The sequence below is a fragment of the Hydractinia symbiolongicarpus genome, chromosome 7 (genome assembly GCF_029227915.1).
Source record: "Hydractinia symbiolongicarpus strain clone_291-10 chromosome 7, HSymV2.1, whole genome shotgun sequence".
Classification (NCBI taxonomy): Eukaryota; Metazoa; Cnidaria; class Hydrozoa; order Anthoathecata; family Hydractiniidae; genus Hydractinia; species Hydractinia symbiolongicarpus.
In genome coordinates this window covers 10149287-10169655 of record NC_079881.1, presented here as the reverse complement: position 1 = coordinate 10169655, position 20369 = coordinate 10149287, and the positions used below count along the sequence as shown (strand labels likewise).

General features: G+C 48.0%; 68 non-coding genes across 68 annotated transcripts; 13 read left to right on the top strand and 55 right to left on the bottom strand.

Moving 5' to 3' along the window:
• Positions 1–34: 34 nt before the first annotated feature.
• Positions 35–107, bottom strand: Trnam-cau (transfer RNA methionine (anticodon CAU)). The gene has a single exon. It is a non-coding gene; the product is annotated as a tRNA-Met (tRNA).
• Positions 108–240: 133 nt separating this feature from the next.
• On the bottom strand, positions 241–312 carry Trnaq-cug (transfer RNA glutamine (anticodon CUG)). Its single transcript has one exon. It is a non-coding gene; the product is annotated as a tRNA-Gln (tRNA).
• Positions 313–352: 40 nt separating this feature from the next.
• On the bottom strand, positions 353–425 carry Trnav-uac (transfer RNA valine (anticodon UAC)). The gene has a single exon. It is a non-coding gene; the product is annotated as a tRNA-Val (tRNA).
• A 91-nt stretch (positions 426–516) lies between these two features.
• Trnav-cac (transfer RNA valine (anticodon CAC)) lies at positions 517–589 on the top strand. Its single transcript has one exon. It is a non-coding gene; the product is annotated as a tRNA-Val (tRNA).
• Positions 590–857: 268 nt separating this feature from the next.
• Trnaq-cug (transfer RNA glutamine (anticodon CUG)) lies at positions 858–929 on the bottom strand. Its single transcript has one exon. It is a non-coding gene; the product is annotated as a tRNA-Gln (tRNA).
• A 12-nt stretch (positions 930–941) lies between these two features.
• On the bottom strand, positions 942–1014 carry Trnav-uac (transfer RNA valine (anticodon UAC)). Its single transcript has one exon. It is a non-coding gene; the product is annotated as a tRNA-Val (tRNA).
• Positions 1015–1558: 544 nt separating this feature from the next.
• On the bottom strand, positions 1559–1631 carry Trnav-uac (transfer RNA valine (anticodon UAC)). Its single transcript has one exon. It is a non-coding gene; the product is annotated as a tRNA-Val (tRNA).
• A 91-nt stretch (positions 1632–1722) lies between these two features.
• On the top strand, positions 1723–1795 carry Trnav-cac (transfer RNA valine (anticodon CAC)). The gene has a single exon. It is a non-coding gene; the product is annotated as a tRNA-Val (tRNA).
• A 380-nt stretch (positions 1796–2175) lies between these two features.
• On the bottom strand, positions 2176–2248 carry Trnav-uac (transfer RNA valine (anticodon UAC)). The gene has a single exon. It is a non-coding gene; the product is annotated as a tRNA-Val (tRNA).
• A 91-nt stretch (positions 2249–2339) lies between these two features.
• Trnav-cac (transfer RNA valine (anticodon CAC)) lies at positions 2340–2411 on the top strand. The gene has a single exon. It is a non-coding gene; the product is annotated as a tRNA-Val (tRNA).
• A 268-nt stretch (positions 2412–2679) lies between these two features.
• Trnaq-cug (transfer RNA glutamine (anticodon CUG)) lies at positions 2680–2751 on the bottom strand. The gene has a single exon. It is a non-coding gene; the product is annotated as a tRNA-Gln (tRNA).
• A 40-nt stretch (positions 2752–2791) lies between these two features.
• Positions 2792–2864, bottom strand: Trnav-aac (transfer RNA valine (anticodon AAC)). The gene has a single exon. It is a non-coding gene; the product is annotated as a tRNA-Val (tRNA).
• A 91-nt stretch (positions 2865–2955) lies between these two features.
• On the top strand, positions 2956–3028 carry Trnav-cac (transfer RNA valine (anticodon CAC)). The gene has a single exon. It is a non-coding gene; the product is annotated as a tRNA-Val (tRNA).
• A 268-nt stretch (positions 3029–3296) lies between these two features.
• On the bottom strand, positions 3297–3368 carry Trnaq-cug (transfer RNA glutamine (anticodon CUG)). Its single transcript has one exon. It is a non-coding gene; the product is annotated as a tRNA-Gln (tRNA).
• Positions 3369–3380: 12 nt separating this feature from the next.
• Trnav-uac (transfer RNA valine (anticodon UAC)) lies at positions 3381–3453 on the bottom strand. Its single transcript has one exon. It is a non-coding gene; the product is annotated as a tRNA-Val (tRNA).
• A 431-nt stretch (positions 3454–3884) lies between these two features.
• Positions 3885–3956, bottom strand: Trnaq-cug (transfer RNA glutamine (anticodon CUG)). The gene has a single exon. It is a non-coding gene; the product is annotated as a tRNA-Gln (tRNA).
• A 40-nt stretch (positions 3957–3996) lies between these two features.
• Positions 3997–4069, bottom strand: Trnav-uac (transfer RNA valine (anticodon UAC)). Its single transcript has one exon. It is a non-coding gene; the product is annotated as a tRNA-Val (tRNA).
• Positions 4070–4160: 91 nt separating this feature from the next.
• On the top strand, positions 4161–4233 carry Trnav-cac (transfer RNA valine (anticodon CAC)). The gene has a single exon. It is a non-coding gene; the product is annotated as a tRNA-Val (tRNA).
• Positions 4234–4501: 268 nt separating this feature from the next.
• Positions 4502–4573, bottom strand: Trnaq-cug (transfer RNA glutamine (anticodon CUG)). Its single transcript has one exon. It is a non-coding gene; the product is annotated as a tRNA-Gln (tRNA).
• A 40-nt stretch (positions 4574–4613) lies between these two features.
• On the bottom strand, positions 4614–4686 carry Trnav-uac (transfer RNA valine (anticodon UAC)). The gene has a single exon. It is a non-coding gene; the product is annotated as a tRNA-Val (tRNA).
• Positions 4687–5117: 431 nt separating this feature from the next.
• On the bottom strand, positions 5118–5189 carry Trnaq-cug (transfer RNA glutamine (anticodon CUG)). The gene has a single exon. It is a non-coding gene; the product is annotated as a tRNA-Gln (tRNA).
• Positions 5190–5229: 40 nt separating this feature from the next.
• Positions 5230–5302, bottom strand: Trnav-aac (transfer RNA valine (anticodon AAC)). Its single transcript has one exon. It is a non-coding gene; the product is annotated as a tRNA-Val (tRNA).
• Positions 5303–5393: 91 nt separating this feature from the next.
• Trnav-cac (transfer RNA valine (anticodon CAC)) lies at positions 5394–5466 on the top strand. Its single transcript has one exon. It is a non-coding gene; the product is annotated as a tRNA-Val (tRNA).
• Positions 5467–5734: 268 nt separating this feature from the next.
• On the bottom strand, positions 5735–5806 carry Trnaq-cug (transfer RNA glutamine (anticodon CUG)). The gene has a single exon. It is a non-coding gene; the product is annotated as a tRNA-Gln (tRNA).
• Positions 5807–6010: 204 nt separating this feature from the next.
• Positions 6011–6083, top strand: Trnav-cac (transfer RNA valine (anticodon CAC)). Its single transcript has one exon. It is a non-coding gene; the product is annotated as a tRNA-Val (tRNA).
• Positions 6084–6614: 531 nt separating this feature from the next.
• On the top strand, positions 6615–6687 carry Trnav-cac (transfer RNA valine (anticodon CAC)). The gene has a single exon. It is a non-coding gene; the product is annotated as a tRNA-Val (tRNA).
• Positions 6688–7218: 531 nt separating this feature from the next.
• Positions 7219–7291, top strand: Trnav-cac (transfer RNA valine (anticodon CAC)). Its single transcript has one exon. It is a non-coding gene; the product is annotated as a tRNA-Val (tRNA).
• A 268-nt stretch (positions 7292–7559) lies between these two features.
• Positions 7560–7631, bottom strand: Trnaq-cug (transfer RNA glutamine (anticodon CUG)). The gene has a single exon. It is a non-coding gene; the product is annotated as a tRNA-Gln (tRNA).
• Positions 7632–7671: 40 nt separating this feature from the next.
• Trnav-uac (transfer RNA valine (anticodon UAC)) lies at positions 7672–7744 on the bottom strand. Its single transcript has one exon. It is a non-coding gene; the product is annotated as a tRNA-Val (tRNA).
• A 544-nt stretch (positions 7745–8288) lies between these two features.
• On the bottom strand, positions 8289–8361 carry Trnav-uac (transfer RNA valine (anticodon UAC)). The gene has a single exon. It is a non-coding gene; the product is annotated as a tRNA-Val (tRNA).
• Positions 8362–8452: 91 nt separating this feature from the next.
• Positions 8453–8524, top strand: Trnav-cac (transfer RNA valine (anticodon CAC)). Its single transcript has one exon. It is a non-coding gene; the product is annotated as a tRNA-Val (tRNA).
• A 268-nt stretch (positions 8525–8792) lies between these two features.
• On the bottom strand, positions 8793–8864 carry Trnaq-cug (transfer RNA glutamine (anticodon CUG)). The gene has a single exon. It is a non-coding gene; the product is annotated as a tRNA-Gln (tRNA).
• A 40-nt stretch (positions 8865–8904) lies between these two features.
• Positions 8905–8977, bottom strand: Trnav-uac (transfer RNA valine (anticodon UAC)). Its single transcript has one exon. It is a non-coding gene; the product is annotated as a tRNA-Val (tRNA).
• A 91-nt stretch (positions 8978–9068) lies between these two features.
• Positions 9069–9141, top strand: Trnav-cac (transfer RNA valine (anticodon CAC)). Its single transcript has one exon. It is a non-coding gene; the product is annotated as a tRNA-Val (tRNA).
• Positions 9142–9409: 268 nt separating this feature from the next.
• Trnaq-cug (transfer RNA glutamine (anticodon CUG)) lies at positions 9410–9481 on the bottom strand. Its single transcript has one exon. It is a non-coding gene; the product is annotated as a tRNA-Gln (tRNA).
• Positions 9482–10138: 657 nt separating this feature from the next.
• Positions 10139–10211, bottom strand: Trnav-uac (transfer RNA valine (anticodon UAC)). Its single transcript has one exon. It is a non-coding gene; the product is annotated as a tRNA-Val (tRNA).
• A 91-nt stretch (positions 10212–10302) lies between these two features.
• On the top strand, positions 10303–10375 carry Trnav-cac (transfer RNA valine (anticodon CAC)). Its single transcript has one exon. It is a non-coding gene; the product is annotated as a tRNA-Val (tRNA).
• A 380-nt stretch (positions 10376–10755) lies between these two features.
• Trnav-aac (transfer RNA valine (anticodon AAC)) lies at positions 10756–10828 on the bottom strand. The gene has a single exon. It is a non-coding gene; the product is annotated as a tRNA-Val (tRNA).
• A 228-nt stretch (positions 10829–11056) lies between these two features.
• Positions 11057–11129, bottom strand: Trnam-cau (transfer RNA methionine (anticodon CAU)). Its single transcript has one exon. It is a non-coding gene; the product is annotated as a tRNA-Met (tRNA).
• A 131-nt stretch (positions 11130–11260) lies between these two features.
• On the bottom strand, positions 11261–11332 carry Trnaq-cug (transfer RNA glutamine (anticodon CUG)). The gene has a single exon. It is a non-coding gene; the product is annotated as a tRNA-Gln (tRNA).
• Positions 11333–11372: 40 nt separating this feature from the next.
• Trnaf-aaa (transfer RNA phenylalanine (anticodon AAA)) lies at positions 11373–11445 on the bottom strand. The gene has a single exon. It is a non-coding gene; the product is annotated as a tRNA-Phe (tRNA).
• Positions 11446–11536: 91 nt separating this feature from the next.
• On the top strand, positions 11537–11609 carry Trnav-cac (transfer RNA valine (anticodon CAC)). Its single transcript has one exon. It is a non-coding gene; the product is annotated as a tRNA-Val (tRNA).
• Positions 11610–11989: 380 nt separating this feature from the next.
• Positions 11990–12062, bottom strand: Trnav-uac (transfer RNA valine (anticodon UAC)). The gene has a single exon. It is a non-coding gene; the product is annotated as a tRNA-Val (tRNA).
• Positions 12063–12290: 228 nt separating this feature from the next.
• Positions 12291–12363, bottom strand: Trnam-cau (transfer RNA methionine (anticodon CAU)). The gene has a single exon. It is a non-coding gene; the product is annotated as a tRNA-Met (tRNA).
• A 131-nt stretch (positions 12364–12494) lies between these two features.
• Positions 12495–12566, bottom strand: Trnaq-cug (transfer RNA glutamine (anticodon CUG)). Its single transcript has one exon. It is a non-coding gene; the product is annotated as a tRNA-Gln (tRNA).
• A 40-nt stretch (positions 12567–12606) lies between these two features.
• On the bottom strand, positions 12607–12679 carry Trnav-uac (transfer RNA valine (anticodon UAC)). Its single transcript has one exon. It is a non-coding gene; the product is annotated as a tRNA-Val (tRNA).
• A 432-nt stretch (positions 12680–13111) lies between these two features.
• On the bottom strand, positions 13112–13183 carry Trnaq-cug (transfer RNA glutamine (anticodon CUG)). Its single transcript has one exon. It is a non-coding gene; the product is annotated as a tRNA-Gln (tRNA).
• Positions 13184–13223: 40 nt separating this feature from the next.
• Positions 13224–13296, bottom strand: Trnav-uac (transfer RNA valine (anticodon UAC)). The gene has a single exon. It is a non-coding gene; the product is annotated as a tRNA-Val (tRNA).
• Positions 13297–13716: 420 nt separating this feature from the next.
• On the bottom strand, positions 13717–13788 carry Trnaq-cug (transfer RNA glutamine (anticodon CUG)). The gene has a single exon. It is a non-coding gene; the product is annotated as a tRNA-Gln (tRNA).
• A 40-nt stretch (positions 13789–13828) lies between these two features.
• Positions 13829–13902, bottom strand: Trnav-uac (transfer RNA valine (anticodon UAC)). Its single transcript has one exon. It is a non-coding gene; the product is annotated as a tRNA-Val (tRNA).
• Positions 13903–14334: 432 nt separating this feature from the next.
• Positions 14335–14406, bottom strand: Trnaq-cug (transfer RNA glutamine (anticodon CUG)). The gene has a single exon. It is a non-coding gene; the product is annotated as a tRNA-Gln (tRNA).
• Positions 14407–14446: 40 nt separating this feature from the next.
• On the bottom strand, positions 14447–14519 carry Trnav-uac (transfer RNA valine (anticodon UAC)). Its single transcript has one exon. It is a non-coding gene; the product is annotated as a tRNA-Val (tRNA).
• Positions 14520–15062: 543 nt separating this feature from the next.
• On the bottom strand, positions 15063–15135 carry Trnav-uac (transfer RNA valine (anticodon UAC)). The gene has a single exon. It is a non-coding gene; the product is annotated as a tRNA-Val (tRNA).
• Positions 15136–15363: 228 nt separating this feature from the next.
• Trnam-cau (transfer RNA methionine (anticodon CAU)) lies at positions 15364–15436 on the bottom strand. The gene has a single exon. It is a non-coding gene; the product is annotated as a tRNA-Met (tRNA).
• Positions 15437–15680: 244 nt separating this feature from the next.
• Trnav-uac (transfer RNA valine (anticodon UAC)) lies at positions 15681–15753 on the bottom strand. The gene has a single exon. It is a non-coding gene; the product is annotated as a tRNA-Val (tRNA).
• Positions 15754–16185: 432 nt separating this feature from the next.
• On the bottom strand, positions 16186–16257 carry Trnaq-cug (transfer RNA glutamine (anticodon CUG)). Its single transcript has one exon. It is a non-coding gene; the product is annotated as a tRNA-Gln (tRNA).
• A 40-nt stretch (positions 16258–16297) lies between these two features.
• Trnav-uac (transfer RNA valine (anticodon UAC)) lies at positions 16298–16370 on the bottom strand. The gene has a single exon. It is a non-coding gene; the product is annotated as a tRNA-Val (tRNA).
• A 432-nt stretch (positions 16371–16802) lies between these two features.
• Positions 16803–16874, bottom strand: Trnaq-cug (transfer RNA glutamine (anticodon CUG)). Its single transcript has one exon. It is a non-coding gene; the product is annotated as a tRNA-Gln (tRNA).
• A 40-nt stretch (positions 16875–16914) lies between these two features.
• Positions 16915–16987, bottom strand: Trnav-uac (transfer RNA valine (anticodon UAC)). The gene has a single exon. It is a non-coding gene; the product is annotated as a tRNA-Val (tRNA).
• Positions 16988–17422: 435 nt separating this feature from the next.
• Positions 17423–17494, bottom strand: Trnaq-cug (transfer RNA glutamine (anticodon CUG)). Its single transcript has one exon. It is a non-coding gene; the product is annotated as a tRNA-Gln (tRNA).
• Positions 17495–17534: 40 nt separating this feature from the next.
• Trnav-uac (transfer RNA valine (anticodon UAC)) lies at positions 17535–17607 on the bottom strand. The gene has a single exon. It is a non-coding gene; the product is annotated as a tRNA-Val (tRNA).
• A 544-nt stretch (positions 17608–18151) lies between these two features.
• On the bottom strand, positions 18152–18224 carry Trnav-uac (transfer RNA valine (anticodon UAC)). The gene has a single exon. It is a non-coding gene; the product is annotated as a tRNA-Val (tRNA).
• Positions 18225–18452: 228 nt separating this feature from the next.
• Positions 18453–18525, bottom strand: Trnam-cau (transfer RNA methionine (anticodon CAU)). The gene has a single exon. It is a non-coding gene; the product is annotated as a tRNA-Met (tRNA).
• Positions 18526–18769: 244 nt separating this feature from the next.
• Positions 18770–18842, bottom strand: Trnav-uac (transfer RNA valine (anticodon UAC)). Its single transcript has one exon. It is a non-coding gene; the product is annotated as a tRNA-Val (tRNA).
• Positions 18843–19274: 432 nt separating this feature from the next.
• Positions 19275–19346, bottom strand: Trnaq-cug (transfer RNA glutamine (anticodon CUG)). The gene has a single exon. It is a non-coding gene; the product is annotated as a tRNA-Gln (tRNA).
• Positions 19347–19386: 40 nt separating this feature from the next.
• On the bottom strand, positions 19387–19459 carry Trnav-uac (transfer RNA valine (anticodon UAC)). Its single transcript has one exon. It is a non-coding gene; the product is annotated as a tRNA-Val (tRNA).
• A 432-nt stretch (positions 19460–19891) lies between these two features.
• Trnaq-cug (transfer RNA glutamine (anticodon CUG)) lies at positions 19892–19963 on the bottom strand. The gene has a single exon. It is a non-coding gene; the product is annotated as a tRNA-Gln (tRNA).
• A 40-nt stretch (positions 19964–20003) lies between these two features.
• Positions 20004–20076, bottom strand: Trnav-uac (transfer RNA valine (anticodon UAC)). Its single transcript has one exon. It is a non-coding gene; the product is annotated as a tRNA-Val (tRNA).
• Between the last annotated feature and the right edge of the window lie 293 nt (positions 20077–20369).

Below are 20369 nucleotides of genomic sequence, written 5' to 3'. Positions count from 1 at the left end.
CAAACATTTGATTCACTGCGGCTTTTAAAAGCCTTGCCCTGTGTGAGGATCGAACTCACGACCTTCAGATTATGAGACTGACGCGCTGCCTACTGCGCTAACAAGGCACTGTGTGCCCTAATCCGATGCATTTCAGAAGAACGTTGTTATTACAATGTCTTCTTGCAAATGACTAAAATATTTCAAGTGCCGTTGCTTCCAAACGCCCAATAGGTGCTTCTGAGGCACAACTAACGGCACAGGTTCCACCGAGACTTGAACTCGGATCGCAGGATTCAGAGTCCTGAGTGCTAACCATTACACCATGGAACCTACAGAGGCTCTTCCGAGGTTCGCTTCGCGGAAACATCAATGATTCCGCCCGGGCTCGAACCGGTGACCTTGCGCGTGTAAAGCGCACGTGATAACCACTACACAACGGAATCTGGCACCTAACAAGCGACATGTTTTTGCTTTTTTCTCTAGCTATTTTAGCCTTGTATTGCTTTCCTTCGTCATAGGTTCCAAAATTCCTTGGATTCCGTTGTGTAGCGGTTATCACGTGCGCTTCACACGCGCAAGGTCCCCGGTTCGAGCCCGGGCGGAATCATTGTTGAGTTGCTAGTTTTGTAATAGGCGTCAAACATTTGATTCACTGCGGATTTTAAAAGCCTTGCCCTGTGAGAGGATCGAACTCACGGCCTTCAGATCATGAGACTGACGCGCTGCCTACTGCGCTAACAAGGCACTGTGCCCTAATCTGATGCATTTCAGAAGAACGTTGTTATTACAATGTCTTCTTGCAAATGACTAAAATATTTGAAGTGCCGTTGCTTCCAAACGCCCAATAGGTGCTTCCGAGGCACAAATAACGGCACAGGTTCCACCGAGACTTGAACTCGGATCGCAGGATTCAGAGTCCTGAGTGCTAACCAATACACCATGGAACCTACAAACATCAATGATTCCGCCGGGGCTCGAACCCGGGACCTTGCGCTTGTAAAGCGCACGTGATAACCACTACACTACGGAATCTGGCAACTAACAAGCGACATGATTTTGCTTTTTTCTCTAGCTATTTTAGCCTTGCATTGCTTTCCTTCGTCATAGGTTCCAAAATTCATTGTATTCCGTATTGTAGCGGTTATCACGTGCGCTTCACACGCGCAAGGTCCCCGGTTCGAGCCCGGGCGGAATCATTGTTGAGTTGCTAGTTTTGTAATAGGCGTCAAAAATTTGATTCACTGCGGCTTTTAAAAGCCTTGTCCTGTGTGAGGATCGAACTCACGACCCCTAGATTATGAGACTGACGCGCTGCCTACTGCGCTAACAAGGCACTGTGCCCTAATCCGATGCATTTCAGAAGAACGTTGTTATTACAATGTCTTCTTGCAAATGACTAAAATATTTGAAGTGCCGTTGCTTCCAAACGCCAAATAGGTGCTTCCGAGGCACAACTAACGGCACAGGGTCCACCGAGACTTGAACTCGGATCGCAGGATGCAGAGTCCTGAGTGCTAACCATTACACCATGGAACCTACAGAGGCTCTTCCGAGGTTCGCTTCGCGGAAACATCAATGATTCCGCCCGGGCTCGAACCGGGGACCTTGTGCGTGTAAAGCGCACGTGATAACCACTACACAACGGAATCTGGCACCTAACAAGCGACATGTTTTTGCTTTTTTCTCTAGCTATTTTAGCCTTGTATTGCTTTCCTTCGTCATAGGTTCCAAAAATCATTGGATTCCGTAGTGTAGCGGTTATCACGTGCGCTTCACACGCGCAAGGTCCCCGGTTCGAGCCCGGGCGGAATCATTGTTGAGTTGCTAGTTCTGTAATAGGCGTCAAACATTTGATTCCCTGCGGCTTTTAAAAGCCTTGCCCTGTGTGAGGATCGAACTCACGACCTCTAGATTATGAGACTGACGCGTTGCCTACTGCGCTAACAAGGCACTGTGCCCTAATCCGATGCATTTCAGAAGAGCGTTGTTATTACAATGTCTTCTTGCAAATGACTAAAATATTTGAAGTGCCGTTGCTTCCAAACGCCAAATAGGTGCTTCCGAGGCACAACTAACAGCACAGGTTCCACCGAGACTTGAACTCGGATCGCAGGATGCAGATTCCTGAGTGCTAACCATTACACCATGGAACCTACAGAGGCTCTTCCGAGGTTCGCTTCGCGGAAACATCAATGATTCCGCCCGGGCTCGAACCGGGGACCTTGCACGTGTAAAGCGCACGTGATAACCACTACACTACGGAATCTGGCAACTAACAAGCGACATGTTTTTGCTTTTTTCTCTAGCTATTTTAGCCTTGTATTGCTTTCCTTCGTCATAGGTTCCAAATCTCATTGGATTCTGTAGTGTAGCGGTTATCACGTGCGCTTCACACGCGCAAGGTCCCGGTTCGAGCCCGGGCGGAATCATTGTTGAGTTGCTAGTTTTGTAATAGGCGTCAAACATTTGATTCACTGCGGCTTTTAAAAGCCTTCCCCTGTGTGAGGATCGAATTCACGATCTTCAGATTATGAGACTGACGCGCTGCCTACTGCGCTAACAAGGCACTGTGCCCTAATCCGATGCATATGAGAAGAACGTTGTTATTACAATGTCTTCTTGCAAATGACTAAAGTATTTGAAGTGCCGTTGCTTCCAAACGCCCAATAGGTGCTTCCGAGGCACAACTAACGGCACAGGTTCCACCGAGATTTGAACTCGGATCGCAGGATTCAGAGTCCTGAGTGCTAACCATTACACCATGGAACCTACAGAGGCTCTTCCGAGGTTCGCTTCCCGGAAACATCAATGATTCCGCCCGGGCTCGAACGGGGGACCTTGCGCGTGTTAAGCGAACGTGATAACCACTACACTACGGAATCTGGCAACTAAAAAGCGACATGTTTTTGCTTTTTTCCCTAGCTATTTTAGCCTTGTATTGCTTTCCTTCGTCATAGGTTCCAAAATTCATTGGATTCCGTAGTGTAGCGGTTATCACGTACGCTTCACACGCGCAAGGTCCCCGGTTCGAGCCCGGGCGGAATCATTGTTGAGTTGCTAGTTTTGTAATAGGCGTCAAACATTTGATTCACTGCGGATTTTAAAAGCCTTGCCCTGTGAGAGGATCGAACTCACGGCCTTCAGATCATGAGACTGACGCGCTGCCTACTGCGCTAACAAGGCACTGTGCCCTAATCTGATGCATTTCAGAAGAACGTTGTTATTACAATGTCTTCTTGCAAATGACTAAAATATTTGAAGTGCCGTTGCTTCCAAACGCCCAATAGGTGCTTCCGAGGCACAAATAACGGCACAGGTTCCACCGAGACTTGAACTCGGATCGCAGGATTCAGAGTCCTGAGTGCTAACCAATACACCATGGAACCTAAAAACATCAATGATTCCGCCGGGGCTCGAACCGGGGACCTTGCGCTTGTAAAGCGCACGTGATAACCACTACACTACGGAATCTGGCAACTAACAAGCGACATGATTTTGCTTTTTTCTCTAGCTATTTTAGCCTTGTATTGCTTTCCTTCGTCATAGGTTCCAAAATTCATTGTATTCCGTATTGTAGCGGTTATCACGTGCGCTTCACACGCGCAAGGTCCCGGTTCGAGCCCGGGCGGAATCATTGTTGAGTTGCTAGTTTTGTAATAGGCGTCAAAAATTTGATTCACTGCGGCTTTTAAAAGCCTTGCCCTGTGTGAGGATCGAACTCACGACCTTCAGATTATGAGACTGACGCGCTGCCTACTGCGCTAATAAGGCACTGTGCCCTAATCCGATGCATTTCAGAAGAACGTTGTTATTACAATGTCTTCTTGCAAATGACTAAAATATTTCAAGTGCCGTTGCTTCCAAACGCCCAATAGGTGCTTCCGAGGCACAACTAACGGCACAGGTTCCACCGAGACTTGAACTCGGATCGCAGGATTCAGAGTCCTGAGTGCTAACCATTACACCATGGAACCTACAGAGGCTCTTCCGAGGTTCGCTTCGCGGAAACATCAATGATTCCGCCCGGGCTCGAACCGGGGACCTTGCGCGTGTAAAGCGCACGTGATAACCACTACACAACGGAATCTGGCACCTAACAAGCGACATGTTTTTGCTTTTTTCTCTAGCTATTTTAGCCTTGTATTGCTTTCCTTCGTCATAGGTTCCAAAAATCATTGGATTCCGTAGTGTAGCGGTTATCACGTGCGCTTCACACGCGCAAGGTCCCCGGTTCGAGCCCGGGCGGAATCATTGTTGAGTTGCTAGTTCTGTAATAGGCGTCAAACATTTGATTCCCTGCGGCTTTTAAAAGCCTTGCCCTGTGTGAGGATCGAACTCACGACCTCTAGATTATGAGACTGACGCGCTGCCTACTGCGCTAACAAGGCACTGTGCCCTAATCCGATGCATTTCAGAAGAACGTTGTTATTACAATGTCTTCATGCAAATGACTAAAATATTTGAAGTGCCGTTGCTTCCAAACGCCAAATAGGTGCTTCCGAGGCACAACTAACGGCACAGGTTCCACCGAGACTTGAACTCGGATCGCAGGATGCAGAGTCCTGAGTGCTAACCATTACACCATGGAACCTACAGAGGCTCTTCCGAGGTTCGCTTCGCGGAAACATCAATGATTCCGCCCGGGCTCGAACCGGGGACCTTGCACGTGTAAAGCGCACGTGATAACCACTACACTACGGAATCTGGCAACTAACAAGCGACATGTTTTTGCTTTTTTCTCTAGCTATTTTAGCCTTGTATTGCTTTCCTTCGTCATAGGTTCCAAATCTCATTGGATTCTGCAGTGTAGCGGTTATCACGTGCGCTTCACACGCGCAAGGTCCCGGTTCGAGCCCGGGCGGAATCATTGTTGAGTTGCTAGTTTTGTAATAGGCGTCAAACATTTGATTCACTGCGGTTTTTAAAATCCTTCCCCTGTGTGAGGATCGAACTCACGATCTTCAGATTATGAGACTGACGCGCTGCCTACTGCGCTAAAAAGGCACTGTGCCCTAATCCGATGCATATGAGAAGAACGTTGTTATTACAATGTCTTCTTGCAAATGACTAAAGTATTTGAAGTGCCGTTGCTTCCAAACGCCCAATAGGTGCTTCCGAGGCACAACTAACGGCACAGGTTCCACCGAGATTTGAACTCGGATCGCAGGATTCAGAGTCCTGAGTGCTAACCATTACACCATGGAACCTACAGAGGCTCTTCCGAGGTTTGCTTCGCGGAAACATCAATGATTCCGCCCGGGCTCAAACCGGGGACCTTGCGCGTGTTAAGCGAACGTGATAACCACTACACTACGGAATCTGGCAACTAAAAAGCGACATGTTTTTGCTTTTTCCCCTAGCTATTTTAGCCTTGTATTGCTTTCCTTCGTCATAGGTTCCAAAATTCATTGGATTCCGTAGTGTAGCGGTTATCACGTGCGCTTCACACGCGCAAGGTCCCCGGTTCGAGCCCGGGCGGAATCATTGTTGAGTTGCTAGTTTTGTAATAGGCGTCAAACATTTGATTCACTGCGGCTTTTAAAAGCCTTGCCCAGTGTGAGGATCGAACTCACGACCTTCAGATTATGAGACTGACGCGCTGCCTACTGCGCTAACAAGGCACTGTGCCCTAATCTGATGCATTTCAGAACAACGTTGTTATTACAATGTCCTCTTGCAAATGACTAAAATATTTGAAGTGCCGTTGCTTCCAAACGCCCAATAGGTGCTTCCGAGGCACAAATAACGGCACAGGTTCCACCGAGACTTGAACTCGGATCGCAGGATTCAGAGTCCTGAGTGCTAACCATTACACCATGGAACCTACAGAGGCTTTTCCGAGGTTCGCTTCGCGGAAACATCAATGATCCCGCCTGGGCTCGAACCGGTGACCTTGCGCGTGTAAAGCGCACGTGAAAACCTCTACACTACGGAATCTGGCAACTAACGAGCGACATGTTTTTGCTTTTTTCTCTAGCTATTTTAGCCTTGCATTGCTTTCCTTCGTCATAGGTTCCAAAATTCATTGGATTCCGTAGTGTAGCGGTTATCACGTGCGCTTCACACGCGCAAGGTCCCCGGTTCGAGGCCGGGCGGAATCATTGTTGAGTTGCTAGTTTTGTAATAGGCGTCAAACATTTGATTCACTGCGGCTTTTAAAAGCCTTGCCCTGTGGGAGGATCGAACTCACGACCTTCAGATTATGAGACTGACGCGCTGCCTACTGCGCTAACAAGGCACTGTGCCCTATTCCGATGAATTTCAGAAGAACGTTGTTATTACAATGTCTTCTTGCAAATGACTAAAATATTTGAAGTGCCGTTGCTTCCAAACGCCCAATAGGTGTTTCCGAGGCACAACTAACGGCACAGGTTCCACCGAGACTTGAACTAGGATTGCAGGATTCAGAGTCCTGAGTGCTAACCATTACACCATGGAACCTACAGAGGCTCTTCCGAGGTTCGCTTCGCGGAAACATCAATGATTCCGCCCGGGCTCGAACCGTGTTAAGCGCACGTGCTAACCACTACACTACGGAATCTGGCAACTAAAAAGCGACATGTTTTTGCTTTTTTCTCTAGCTATTTTAGCCTTGTATTGCTTTCCTTCGTCATAGGTTCCAAAATTCCTTGGATTCCGTAGTGTAGCGGTTATCACGTGCGCTTCACACGCGCAAGGTCCCCGGTTCGAGCCCAGGCGGAATCATTGTTGAGATGCTAGTTTTGTAATAGGCGTCAAACATTTGATTCACTGCGGCTTTTAAAAGCCTTGCCCTGTGGGAGGATCGAACTCACGACCTTCAGATTATGAGACTGACGCGCTGCCTACTGCGCTAACAAGGCACTGTGCCCTATTCCGATGCATTTCAGAAGAACGTTGTTATTACAATGTCTTCTTGCAAATGACTAAAATATTTGAAGTGCCGTTGCTTCCAAACGCCAAATAGGTGTTTCCGAGGCACAACTAACGGCACAGGTTCCACCGAGACTTGAACTAGGATTGCAGGATTCAGAGTCCTGAGTGCTAACCATTACACCATGGAACCTACAGAGGCTCTTCCGAGGTTCGCTTCGCGGAAACATCAATGATTCCGCCCGGGCTCGAACCGTGTTAAGCGCACGTGCTAACCACTACACTACGGAATCTGGCAACTAAAAAGCGACATGTTTTTGCTTTTTTCTCTAGCTATTTTAGCCTTGTATTGCTTTCCTTCGTCATAGGTTCCAAAATTCCTTGGATTCCGTAGTGTAGCGGATATCACGTGCGCTTCACACGCGCAAGGTCCCCGGTTCGAGCCCGGGCGGAATCATTGTTGAGATGCTAGTTTTGTAATAGGCGTCAAACATTTGATTCACTGCGGCTTTTAAAAGCCTTGCCCTGTGAGAGGATCGAACTCACGGCCTTGAGATCATGAGACTGACGCGCTGCCTACTGCGCTAACAAGGCACTGTGCCCTAATCTGATGCATTTCAGAAGAACGTTGTTATTACAATGTCTTCTTGCAAATGACTAAAGTATTTGAAGTGCCGTTGCTTCCAAACGCCCAATAGGTGCTTCCGAGGCACAAATAACGGCACAGGTTCCACCGAGACTTGAACTCGGATCGCAGGATTCAGAGTCCTGAGTGCTAACCAATACACCATGGAACCTACAGAGGCTCTTCCGAGGTTCGCTTCGCGGAATCATCAATGATTCCGCCGGGGCTCGAACCGGGGACCTTGCGCTTGTAAAGCGCACGTGATAACCACTACACTACGGAATCTGGCAACTAACAAGCGACATGATTTTGCTTTTTTCTCTAGCTATTTTAGCCTTGTATTGCTTTCCTTCGTCATAGGTTCCAAAATTCATTGTATTCCGTATTGTAGCGATTATCACGTGCGCTTCACACGCGCAAGGTCCCCGGTTCGAGCCCTGGCGGAATCATTGTTGAGTTGCTAGTTTTGTAATAGGCGTCAAAAATTTGATTCACTGCGGCTTTTAAAAGCCTTGCCCTGTGTGAGGATCGAAGTCACGACCTCTAGATTATGAGACTGACGCGCTGCCTACTGCGCTAACAAGGCACTGTGCCCTAATCCGATGCATTTCAGAAGAACGTTGTTATTACAATGTCTTCTTGCAAATGACTAAAATATTTGAAGTGCCGTTGCTTTCAAACGCCAAATAGGTGCTTCCGAGGCACAACTAACGGCACAGGGTCCACCGAGACTTGAACTCGGATCGCAGGATGCAGAGTCCTGAGTGCTAACCATTACACCATGGAACCTACAGAGGCTCTTCCGAGGTTCGCTTCGCGGAAACATCAATGATTCCGCCCGGGCTCGAACCGGGGACCTTGCACGTGTAAAGCGCACGTGATAACCACTACACTACGGAATCTGGCAACTAACAAGCGACATGTTTTTGCTTTTTCCTCTAGCTATTTTAGCCTTGTATTGCTTTCCTTCGTCATAGGTTCCAAAACTCATTGGATTCTGTAGTGTAGCGGTTATCACGTGCGCTTCACACGCGCAAGGTCCCGGTTCGAGCCCGGGCGGAATCATTGTTGAGTTGCTAGTTTTGTAATAGACGTCAAAAATTTGATTCACTGCGGCTTTTAAAAGCCTTGCCCTGTGTGAGGATCGAACTCACGACCTTCAGATTATGAGACTGACGCGTTGCCTACTGCGCTAACAAGGCACTGTGCCCTAATCCGATGCATTTCAGAAGAACGTTGTTATTACAATGTCTTCTTGCAAATGACTAAAATATTTCAAGTGCCGTTGCTTCCAAACGCCCAATAGGTGCTTCCGAGGCACAACTAACGGCACAGGTTCCACCGAGACTTGAACTCGGATCGCAGGATTCAGAGTCCTGAGTGCTAACCATTACACCATGGAACCTACAGAGGCTCTTCCGAGGTTCGCTTCGCGGAAACATCAATGATTCCGCCCGGGCTCGAAGCGGGGACCTTGCGCGTGTAAAGCGCACGTGATAACCACTACACAACGGAATCTGGCACCTAACAAGCGACATGTTTTTGCTTTTTTCTCTAGCTATTTTAGCCTTGTATTGCTTTCCTTCGTCATAGGTTCCAAAAATCTATGGATTCCGTAGTGTAGCGGTTATCACGTGCGCTTCACACGCGCAAGGTCCCCGGTTCGAGCCCGGGCGGAATCATTGTTGAGTTGCTAGTTTTGTAATAGGCGTCAAACATTTGATTCACTGCGGCTTTTAAAAGCCTTGCCCTGTGTGAGGATCGAACTCACGACCTTCAGATTATGAGACTGACCCGCTGCTTACTGCGCTAACAAGGCACTGTGCCCTAATCCGATGCATTTCAGAAGAACGTTGTTATTACAATGTCTTCTTGCAAATGACTAAAATATTTGAAGAGCCGTTGCTTCCAAACGCCCAATAGGTGCTTCCGAGGCACAAATAACAGCCCAAGTTCCACCGAGACTTGAACTCGGATCGCAGGATTCAGAGTCCTGAGTGCTAACCATTACACCATGGAACCTACAGAGGCTCTTCCGAGGTTCGCTTCGCGGAAACATCAATGATTCCGCCCGGGCTCGAACCGGGGACCTAGCGCGTGTAAAGCGCACGTGATAACCACTACACTACGAAAACTGGCAACTAACAAGCGACATGTTTGAGCTTTTTTCTTTAGCTATTTTAGCCTTGTATTGCTTTCCTTCGTCATCGGTTCCAAAATTCATTGGATTCCGTAGTGTAGCAGTTATCACGTGCACTTCACACGCGCAAGGTCCCCGGTTCGAGCCCGGGCGGAATCATTGTTGAGTTGCTAGTTTTGAAATAGGCGTCAAACATTTGATTCACTGCGGCTTTTAAAAGCCTTGCCCTGTGTGAGGATCGAACTGACGACCTTCAGATTATGAGACTGACGCGCTGCCTACTGCGCTAACAAGGCACTGTGCCCTAATCCGATGCATTTCAGAAGAACGTTGTCATTACAATGTCTTCTACCAAATGACTAAAATATTTGAAGTGCCGTTGCTTCCAAACGCCCAATAGGTGCTTCCGAGGCACAACTAACAGCCCAAGTTCCACCGAGACTTGAACTCGGATCGCAGGATTTAGAGTCCTGAGTGCTAACCATTACACCATGGAACCTACAGAGGCTCTTCCGAGGTTCGCTTCGCGGAAACATCAATGATTCCGCCCGGGCTCGAACCGGGGACCTAGCGCGTGTAAAGCGCACGTGATAACCACTACACTACGGAAACTGGCAACTAACAAGCGACATGTTTGAGCTTTTTTCTTTAGCTATTTTAGCCTTGTATTGCTTTCCTTCGTCATCGGTTCCAAAATTCATTGGATTCCGTAGTGTAGCGGTTATCACGTGCGCTTCACACGCGCAAGGTCCCCGGTTCGAGCCCGGGCGGAATCATTGTTGAGTTGCTAGTTTTGAAATAGGCGTCAAACATTTGATTCACTGCGGCTTTTAAAAGCCTTGCCCTGTGTGAGGATCGAACTGACGACCTTCAGATTATGAGACTGACGCGCTGCCTACTGCGCTAACAAGGCACTGTGCCCTAATCCGATGCATTTCAGAAGAACGTTGTCATTACAATGTCTTCAACCAAATGACTAAAATATTTGAAGTGCCGTTGCTTCCAAACGCCCAATAGGTGCTTCCGAGGCACAACTAACGGCACAGGTTCCACCGAGACTTGAACTCGGATCGCAGGATTCAGAGTCCTGAGTGCTAACCATTACACCATGGAACTTACAGAGGCTCTTCCGAGGTTCGCTTCGCGGAAACATCAATGATTCCGCCCGGGCTCGAACCGGGGACCTTGCGCGTGTTAAGCGCACGTGATAAACACTACACTACGGAATCTGGCAACTAACAAGCGACATGTTTTTGCTTTTTTCTCTAGCTATTTTAGCCTTGTATTGCTTTCCTTTGTCATCGGTTCCAAAATTCATTGGATTCCGTAGTGTAGCGGTTATCACGTGCGCTTCACACGCGCAAGGTCCCCTGTTCGAGCCCGGGCGGAATCATTGTTGAGTTGCTAGTTTTGTAATAGGCGTCAAACATTTGATTCACTGCGGCTTTTAAAAGCCTTGCCCTGTGTGAGGATCGAACTCACGACCTTCAGATTATGAGACTGACGCGCTGCCTACTGCGCTAACAAGGCACTGTGCCCTAATCCGATGCATTTCAGAAGAACGTTGTTATTACAATGTCTTCTTGCAAATGACTAAAATATTTGAAGTGCCGTTGCTTCCAAACGCCCAATAGGTGCTTCCGAGGCACAACTAACGGCACAGGTTCCACCGAGACTTGAACTCGGATCGCAGGATTCAGAGTCCTGAGTGCTAACCATTACACTATGGAACCTACAGAGGCTCTTCCGAGGTTCGCTTCGCGGAAACATCAATGATTCCGCCCGGGGTCTAACCGGGGACCTTGCGCGTTTTAAACGCACGTGATAACCACTACACTACGGAATCTGGCAACTAAAAAGCGACATGTTTTTGCTTTCACCTCTAGCTATTTTAGCCTAGTATTGCTTTCCTTCGTCATAGGTTCCAAAATTCATTGGATTCCGTAGTGTAGCGGTTATCACGTGCGCTTCACACGCGCAAGGTCCCCGGTTCGAGCCCGGGCGGAATTATTGTTGAGTTGCTAGTTCTGTAAAAGGCGTCGAACATTTGATTCACTGCGGCTTTTAAAAGCCTTGCCCCGTGTGAGGATCGAACTCACGGCTTTCAGATCATGAGACTGACGCGCTGCCTACTGCGCTAACAAGGCACTGTGCCCTAATCTGATGCATTTCAGAAAAACGTTGTTATTACAATGTCTTCTTGCAAATGACTAAAATATTTGAAGTGCCGTTGTTTCCAAACGCCCGATAGGTGCTTCCGAGGCACAAATAACGGCACAGGTTCCACCGAGACTTGAACTCGGATCGCAGGATTCAGAGTCCTGAGTGCCAGCCATTACACCATGGAACCTACAGAGGCTCTTCCGAGGTTCGCTTCGCGGAAACATCAATGATTCCGCCCGGGCTCGAACCGGGGACCTTGCGCGTGTAAAGCGCACGTGATAACCACTACACTACGGAATCTGGCACCTAACAAGCGACATGTTTTTGCTTTTTTCTCCAGCTTTTTTAGCCTTGTATTGCTTTCCTTCGTCATAGGTTCCAAAATTCATTGGATTCCGTAGTGTAGCGGTTATCACGTGCGCTTCACACGCGCAAGGTCCCCGGTTCGAGCACGGGCGGAATCATTGTTGAGTTGCTAGTTTTGTAATAGGCGTCAAACATTTGATTCACTGCGGCTTTTAAAAGCCTTGCCCTGTGTGAGGATCGAACTCACGACCTTCAGATTATGAGACTGACGCGCTGCCTACTGCGCTAACAAGGCACTGTGCCCTAATCCGATGCATTTCAGAAGAACGTTGTTATTACAATGTCTTCTTGCAAATGACTAAAATATTTGAAGAGCCGTTGCTTCCAAACGCTCAATAGGTGCTTCCGAGGCACAAATAACGGCACAGGTTCCACCGAGACTTGAACTCGGATCGCAAGATTCAGAGTCCTGAGTGCTAACCATTACACCATGGAACCTACAGAGGCTCTTCCGAGGTTCGCTTTGCGGAAACATCAATAATTCCGCCCGGCCTCGAACCGGGGACCTTGCGTTTGTAAAGCGCACGTGATAACCACTACACTACGGAATCTGGCAACTAACAAGCGACATGTTTTTGCTTTTTTCTCTAGCTATTTTAGCCTTGTATTGCTTTCCTTCGTCATAGGTTCCAAAATTCATTGGATTACGTAGTGTAGCGGTTATCACGTGCGCTTCACACGGGCAAGGTCCCCGGTTCGAGCTCGGGCGGAATCATTGTTGAGTTGCTAGTTTTGTAATAGGCGTCAAACATTTGATTCACTGCGGCTTTTAAAAGCCTTGCCCTGTGTGAGGATCGAACTCACGACCTTCAGATTATGAGACTGACGCGCTGCCTACTGCGCTAACAAAGCACTGTACCCTAATCCGATGCATTTCAGAAGAACGTTGTTATTACAATGTCTTCTTGCAAATGACTAAAATATTTGAAGTGCCGTTGCTTCCAAACGCCCAATAGGTGCTTCCGAGGCACAAATAACGGCACAGGTTCCACCGAGACTTGAACTCGGATCGCAAGATTCAGAGTCCTGAGTGCTAACCATTACACCATGGAACCTACAGAGGCTCTTCCGAGGTTCGCTTCGCGGAAACATCAATGATTCCGCCCGGGCTCGAACCGGGGACCTTGCGCGTGTAAAGCGCACGTGATAACCACTACACTACGGAATCTGGCAACTAACAAGCGACATGTTTTTGCTTTTTTCTCTATCTATTTTAGCCTTGTATTGCTTTCCTTCGTCATAGGTTCCAAAATTTATTGGATTACGTAGTGTAGCGGTTATCACGTGCGCTTCACACGCGCAAGGTCCCCGGTTCGAGCACGGGCGGAATCATTGTTGAGTTGCTAGTTTTGTAATAGGCGTCAAACATTTGATTCACTGCGGCTTTTAAAAGCCTTGCCCTGTGTGAGGATCGAACTCACGACCTTCAGATTATGAGACTGACGCGCTGCCTACTGCGCTAACAATAATCCGATGCATTTCAGAAGAACGTTGTTATTACAATGTCTTCTTGCAAATGACTAAAATATTTGAAGTGCCGTTGCTTCCAAACGCCCAACAGGTGCTTCCGAGGCACAAATAACGGCACAGGTTCCACCGAGACTTGAACTCGGATCGCAGGATTCAGAGTCCTGAGTGCTAACCATTACACCATGGAACCTACAGAGGCTCTTCCGAGGTTCGCTTGGCGGAAACATCAATGATTCCGCCCGGGCTCGAACCGGGGACCTTGCGTGTGTAAAGCGCACGTGATAAACCACTACACTACGGAATCTGGCAACTAACAAGCGACATGTTTTTGCTTTTTTCTCTATCTATTTTAGCCTTGTATTGCTTTCCTTCGTCATAGGTTCCAAAATTCATTGGATTACGTAGTGTAGCGGTTATCACGTGCGCTTCACACGCGCAAGGTCCCCGGTTCGAGCTCGGGCGAAATCATTGTTGAGTTGCTAGTTTTGTAATAGGCGTCAAACATTTGATTCACTGCGGCTTTTAAAAGCCTTGCCCTGTGTGAGGATCGAACTCACGACCTTCAGATTATGAGACTGACGCGCTGGCTACTGCGCTAACGAGGCACTGTGCCCTAATCCGATGCATTTCAGAAGAACGTTGTTATTACAATGTCTTCTTGCAAATGACTAAAATATTTGAAGTGCCGTTGCTTCCAAACGCTCAATAGGTGCTTCCGAGGCACAAATAACGGCACAGGTTCCACCGAGACTTGAACTCGGATCGCAGGATTCAGAGTCCTGAGTGCTAACCATTACACCATGGAACCTACAGAGGCTCTTCCGAGGTTCGCTTCGCGGAAACATCAATGATTCCGCCCGGGCTCGAACCGGGGACCTTGTGCGTGTAAAGCGCACATGATAACCACTACACAACGGAACCTGGCAACTAACAAGCGACATGTTTTTGCTTTTTTCTCTAGCTTATTTAGCCTTGTATTGCTTTCCTTCGTCATAGGTTCCAAAATTCATTGGTTACGTAGTGTAGCAGTTATCACGTGCGCTTCACACGCGCAAGGTTCTCGGTTCGAGCTCGGGCGGAATCATTATTGAGTTGCTAGTTTTGTAATAGGCGTCAAACATTTGACTCACTGCGGCTTTTAAAAGGCTTGCCCTGTGTGAGTATCGAACTCTCGACGTTCAGATTATGAGACTGACGTGCTGCCTACTGCGCTAACAAGGCACTGTGCCCTAATCCGATGCATTTCAGAACAACGTTGTTATTACAATGTCTTCTTGCAAATGACTAAAATATTTGAAGTGCCGTTGCTTCCAAACGCCCAATAGGTGCTTCCGAGGCACAAATAACGGCACAGGTTCCACCGAGACTTAAACTCGGATCGCAAGATTCAGAGTCCTGAGTGCTAACCATTACACCATGGAACCTACAGAGGCTCTTCCGAGGTTCGCTTCGCGGAAACATCAATGATTCCGCCCGGGCTCGAACCGGGGACCTTGCGCGTGTAAAGCGCACGTGATAACCACTACACTACGGAATCTGGCAACTAACAAGCGACATGTTTTTGCTTTTTTCTCTATCTATTTTAGCCTTGTATTGCTTTCCTTCGTCATAGGTTCCAAAATTTATTGGATTACGTAGTGTAGCGGTTATCACGTGCGCTTCACACGCGCAAGGTCCCCGGTTCGAGCACGGGCGGAATCATTGTTGAGTTGCTAGTTTTGTAATAGGCGTCAAACATTTGATTCACTGCGGCTTTTAAAAGCCTTGCCCTGTGTGAGGATCGAACTCACGACCTTCAGATTATGAGACTGACGCGCTGCCTACTGCGCTAACAAGGCACTGTGCCCTAATCCGATGCATTTCAGAAGAACGTTGTTATTACAATGTCTTCTTGCAAATGACTAAAATATTTGAAGTGCCGTTGCTTCCAAACGCCCCATTGGGTGCTTTCGAGGCACAAATAACGGCACAGGTTCCACCGAGACTTGAACTCGGATCGCAGGATTCAGAGTCCTGAGTGCTAACCATTACACCATGTAACCTACAGAGGCTCTTCCGAGTTTCGCTTCGCGGAAACATCAATGCTTCCGCCCGGGCTCGAACCGGGGACCTTGTGCGTGTAAAGCGCACGTGATAACCACTACACTACGGAATCTGGCAACTAACAAGCGACATGTTTTTGCTTTTTTCTCTAGCTTATTTAGCCTTGTATTGCTTTCCTTCGTCATAGGTTCCAAAATTCATTGGATTACGTAGTGTAGCAGTTATCACGTGCGCTTCACACGCGCAAGGTCCCCGGTTCGAGCTCGGGCGGAATCATTGTTGAGTTGCTAGTTTTGTAATAGGCATCAAACATTTGATTCACTGCGGTTTTTAAAAGCCTTGCCCTGTGTGAGGATCGAACTCACGACCTTCAGATCATGAGACTGACGCGCTGCCTACTGCGCTAACAAGGCACTGTGCCCTAATCCGATGCATTTCAGGAGAACGTTGTTATTACAATGTCTTCTTGCAAATGACTAAAATATTTGAAGTGCCGTTGCTTCCAAACGCCCAATAGGTGCTTCCGAGGCACAAATAACGGCACAGGTTCCACCGAGACTTGAACTCGGATCGCAGGATTCAGAGTCCTGAGTGCTAACCATTACACCATGGAACCTACAGAGGCTCTTCCGAGGTTCGCTTCGCAGAAACATCAATGATTCCGTCCGGGCTCGAACCGGGGACCTTGCGCGTGTAAAGCGCACGTGATAACCACTACACTACGGAATCTGGCAACTAACAAGCGACATGTTTTTGCTTTTTTCTCTAGCTATTTTAGCCTTGTATTGCTTTCCTTCGTCATAGGTTCCAAAATTCATTGGATTACGTAGTGTAGCGGTTATCACGTGCGCTTCAAACGCGCAAGGTCCCCGGTTCGAGCTCGGGGGGACTCAGTGTTGAGTTGCTAGTTTTGTAATAGGCGTCAAACATTTGATTCACTGCGGCTTTTAAAAGGCTTGCCCTGTGTGAGGATCGAACTTACGACCTTCAGATTATGAGACTGACGCGCTGCCTACTGCGCTAACAAGGCACTGTGCACTAATCCGATGCATTTCAGAAGAACGTTGTTATTACAATGTCTTCTTGCAATTGACTAAAATATTTGAAGTGCCGTTGCTTCCAAACGCCCAATAGGTGCTTCCGAGGCACAAATAACGGCACAGGTTCCACCGAGACTTGAACTCGGATCCCAAGATTCAGAGTCCTGAGTGCTAACCATTACACCATGGAACCTACAGAGGCTCTTCCGAGGTTCGCTTCGCGGAAACATCAATGATTCCGCCCGGGCTCGAACCGGGGACCTTGCGCGTGTAAAGCGCACGTGATAACCACTACACTACGGAATCTGGCAACTAACAAGCGACATGTTTTTGCTTTTTTCTCTAGCTATTTTAGCCTTGTATTGCTTTCCTTCGTCATAGGTTCCAAAATTCATTGGATTACGTAGTGTAGCGGTTATCACGTGCGCTTCACACGCGCAAGGATCCCCCCGGTTCGTGCTCGAGCGGAATCATTGTTGAGTTGCTAGTTTTGTAATAGGCGTCAAACATTTGATTCACTGCGGCTTTTAAAAGCCTTGCCCTGTGTGAGGATCGAACTCTCGACCTTCAGATTATGAGACTGACGCGCTGCCTACTGCGCTAACAAGGCACTGTGCCCTAATCCGATGCATTTCAGAAGAACTTTGTTATTACAATGTCTTCTTGCAAATGACTAAAATATTTGAAGTGCCGTTGCTTCCAAACGCCCAATAGGTGCTTCCGAGGCACAAATAACGGCACAGGTTCCACCGAGACTTGAACTCGGATCGCAGGATTCAGAGTCCTGAGTGCTAACCATTACACCATGGAACCTACAGAGGCTCTTCCGAGGTTCGCTTCGCGGAAACATCAATGATTCCGCCCGGGCTCGAACCGGGGACCTTGCCCGTGTAAAGCGCACGTGATAACCACTACACTACGGAATCTGGCAACTAACAAGCGACATGTTTTTGCTTTTTTCTCTAGCTATTTTAGCCTTGTATTGCTTTCCTTCGTCATAGGTTCCAAAATTCATTGGATTACGTAGTGTAGCGGTTATCACGTGCGCTTCACACGCGCAAGGTCCCCGGTTCGAGCTCGGGCGGACTCAGTGATGAGTTGCTAGTTTTGTAATAGGCGTCAAACATTTGATTCACTGCGGCTTTTAAAAGGCTTGCCCTGTGTGAGGATCGAACTTACGACCTTCAGATTATGAGACTGACGCGCTGCCTACTGCGCTAACAAGGCACTGTGGCCTAATCCGATGCATTTCAGAAGAACGTTGTTATTACAATGTCTTCTTGCAAATGACTAAAATAATTGAAGTGCCGTTGCTTCCAAACGCCCAATAGGTGCTTCCGAGGCACGAATAACGGCACAGGTTCCACCGAGACTTGAACTGGGATCCCAAGATTCAGAGTCCTGAGTGCTAACCATTACACCATGGAACCTACAGAGGCTCTTCCGAGGTTCGCTTCGCGGAAACATCAATGATTCCGCCCGGGCTCGAACCGGGGACCTTGCGCGTGTAAAGCGCACGTGATAACCACTACACTACGGAATCTGGCAACTAACAAGCGACATGTTTTTGCTTTTTTCTCTAGCTATTTTAGCCTTGTATTGCTTTCCTTCGTCATAGGTTCCAAAATTCATTGGATTACGTAGTGTAGCGGTTATCACGTGCGCTTCACACGCGCAAGGTCCCCGGTTCGAGCACGGGCGGAATCATTGTTGAGTTGCTAGTTTTGTAATAGGCGTCAAACATTTGATTCACTGCGGCTTTTAAAAGCCTTGCCCTGTGTGAGGATCGAACTCACGACCTTCAGATTATGAGACTGACGCGCTGCCTACTGCGCTAACAAGGCACTGTGCCCTAATCCGATGCATTTCAGAAGAACGTTGTTATTACAATGTCTTCTTGCAAATGACTAAAATATTTGAAGTGCCGTTGCTTCCAAACGCCCCATTGGGTGCTTTCGAGGCACAAATAACGGCACAGGTTCCACCGAGACTTGAACTCGGATCGCAGGATTCAGAGTCGTGAGTGCTAACCATTACACCATGTAACCTACAGAGGCTCTTCCGAGTTTCGCTTCGCGGAAACATCAATGCTTCCGCCCGGGCTCGAACCGGGGACCTTGTGCGTGTAAAGCGCACGTGATAACCACTACACTACGGAATCTGGCAACTAACAAGCGACATGTTTTTGCTTTTTTCTCTAGCTTATTTAGCCTTGTATTGCTTTCCTTCGTCATAGGTTCCAAAATTCATTGGATTACGTAGTGTAGCAGTTATCACGTGCGCTTCACACGCGCAAGGTCCCCGGTTCGAGCTCGGGCGGAATCATTGTTGAGTTGCTAGTTTTGTAATAGGCATCAAACATTTGATTCACTGCGGTTTTTAAAAGCCTTGCCCTGTGTGAGGATCGAACTCACGACCTTCAGATCATGAGACTGACGCGCTGCCTACTGCGCTAACAAGGCACTGTGCCCTAATCCGATGCATTTCAGAAGAACGTTGTTATTACAATGTCTTCTTGCAAATGACTAAAATATTTGAAGTGCCGTTGCTTCCAAACGCCCAATAGGTGCTTCCGAGGCACAAATAACGGCACAGGTTCCACCGAGACTTGAACTCGGATCGCAGGATTCAGAGTCCTGAGTGCTAACCATTACACCATGGAACCTACAGAGGCTCTTCCGAGGTTCGCTTCGCAGAAACATCAATGATTCCGCCCGGGCTCGAACCGGGGACCTTGCGCGTGTAAAGCGCACGTGATAACCACTACACTACGGAATCTGGCAACTAACAAGCGACATGTTTTTGCTTTTTTCTCTAGCTATTTTAGCCTTGTATTGCTTTCCTTCGTCATAGGTTCCAAAATTCATTGGATTACGTAGTGTAGCGGTTATCACGTGCGCTTCACACGCGCAAGGTCCCCGGTTCGAGCTCGGGCGGAATCATTGTTGAGTTGCTAGTTTTGTAATAGGCGTCAAACATTTGATTCACTGCGGCTTTTAAAAGGCTTGCCCTGTGTGAGGATCGAACTCACGACCTTCAGATTATGAAACTGACGCGCTGCCTACTGCGCTAACAATGCACTGTGCCCTAATCCGATGCATTTCAGAAGAACGTTGTTATTACAATGTCTTCTTGCAAATGACTAAAATATTTGAAGTGCCGTTGCTTCCAAACGCCCAATAGGTGCTTCCGAGGCACAAATAACGGCACAGGTTCCACCGAGACTTGAACTCGGATCCCAAGATTCAGAGTCCTGAGTGCTAACCATTACACCATGGAACCTACAGAGGCTCTTCCGAGGTTCGCTTCGCGGAAACATCAATGATTCCGCCCGGGCTCGAACCGGGGACCTTGCGCGTGTAAAGCGCACGTGATAACCACTACACTACGGAATCTGGCAATTAACAAGCGACATGTTTTTGCTTTTTTCTCTAGCTATTTTAGCCTTGTATTGCTTTCCTTCGTCATAGGTTCCAAAATTCATTGGATTACGTAGTGTAGCGGTTATCACGTGCGCTTCACACGCGCAAGGTCCCCGGTTCGAGCTCGGGGGGACTCAGTGTTGAGTTGCTAGTTTTGTAATAGGCGTCAAACATTTGATTCACTGCGGCTTTTAAAAGGCTTGCCCTGTGTGAGGATCGAACTTACGACCTTCAGATTATGAGACTGACGCGCTGCCTACTGCGCT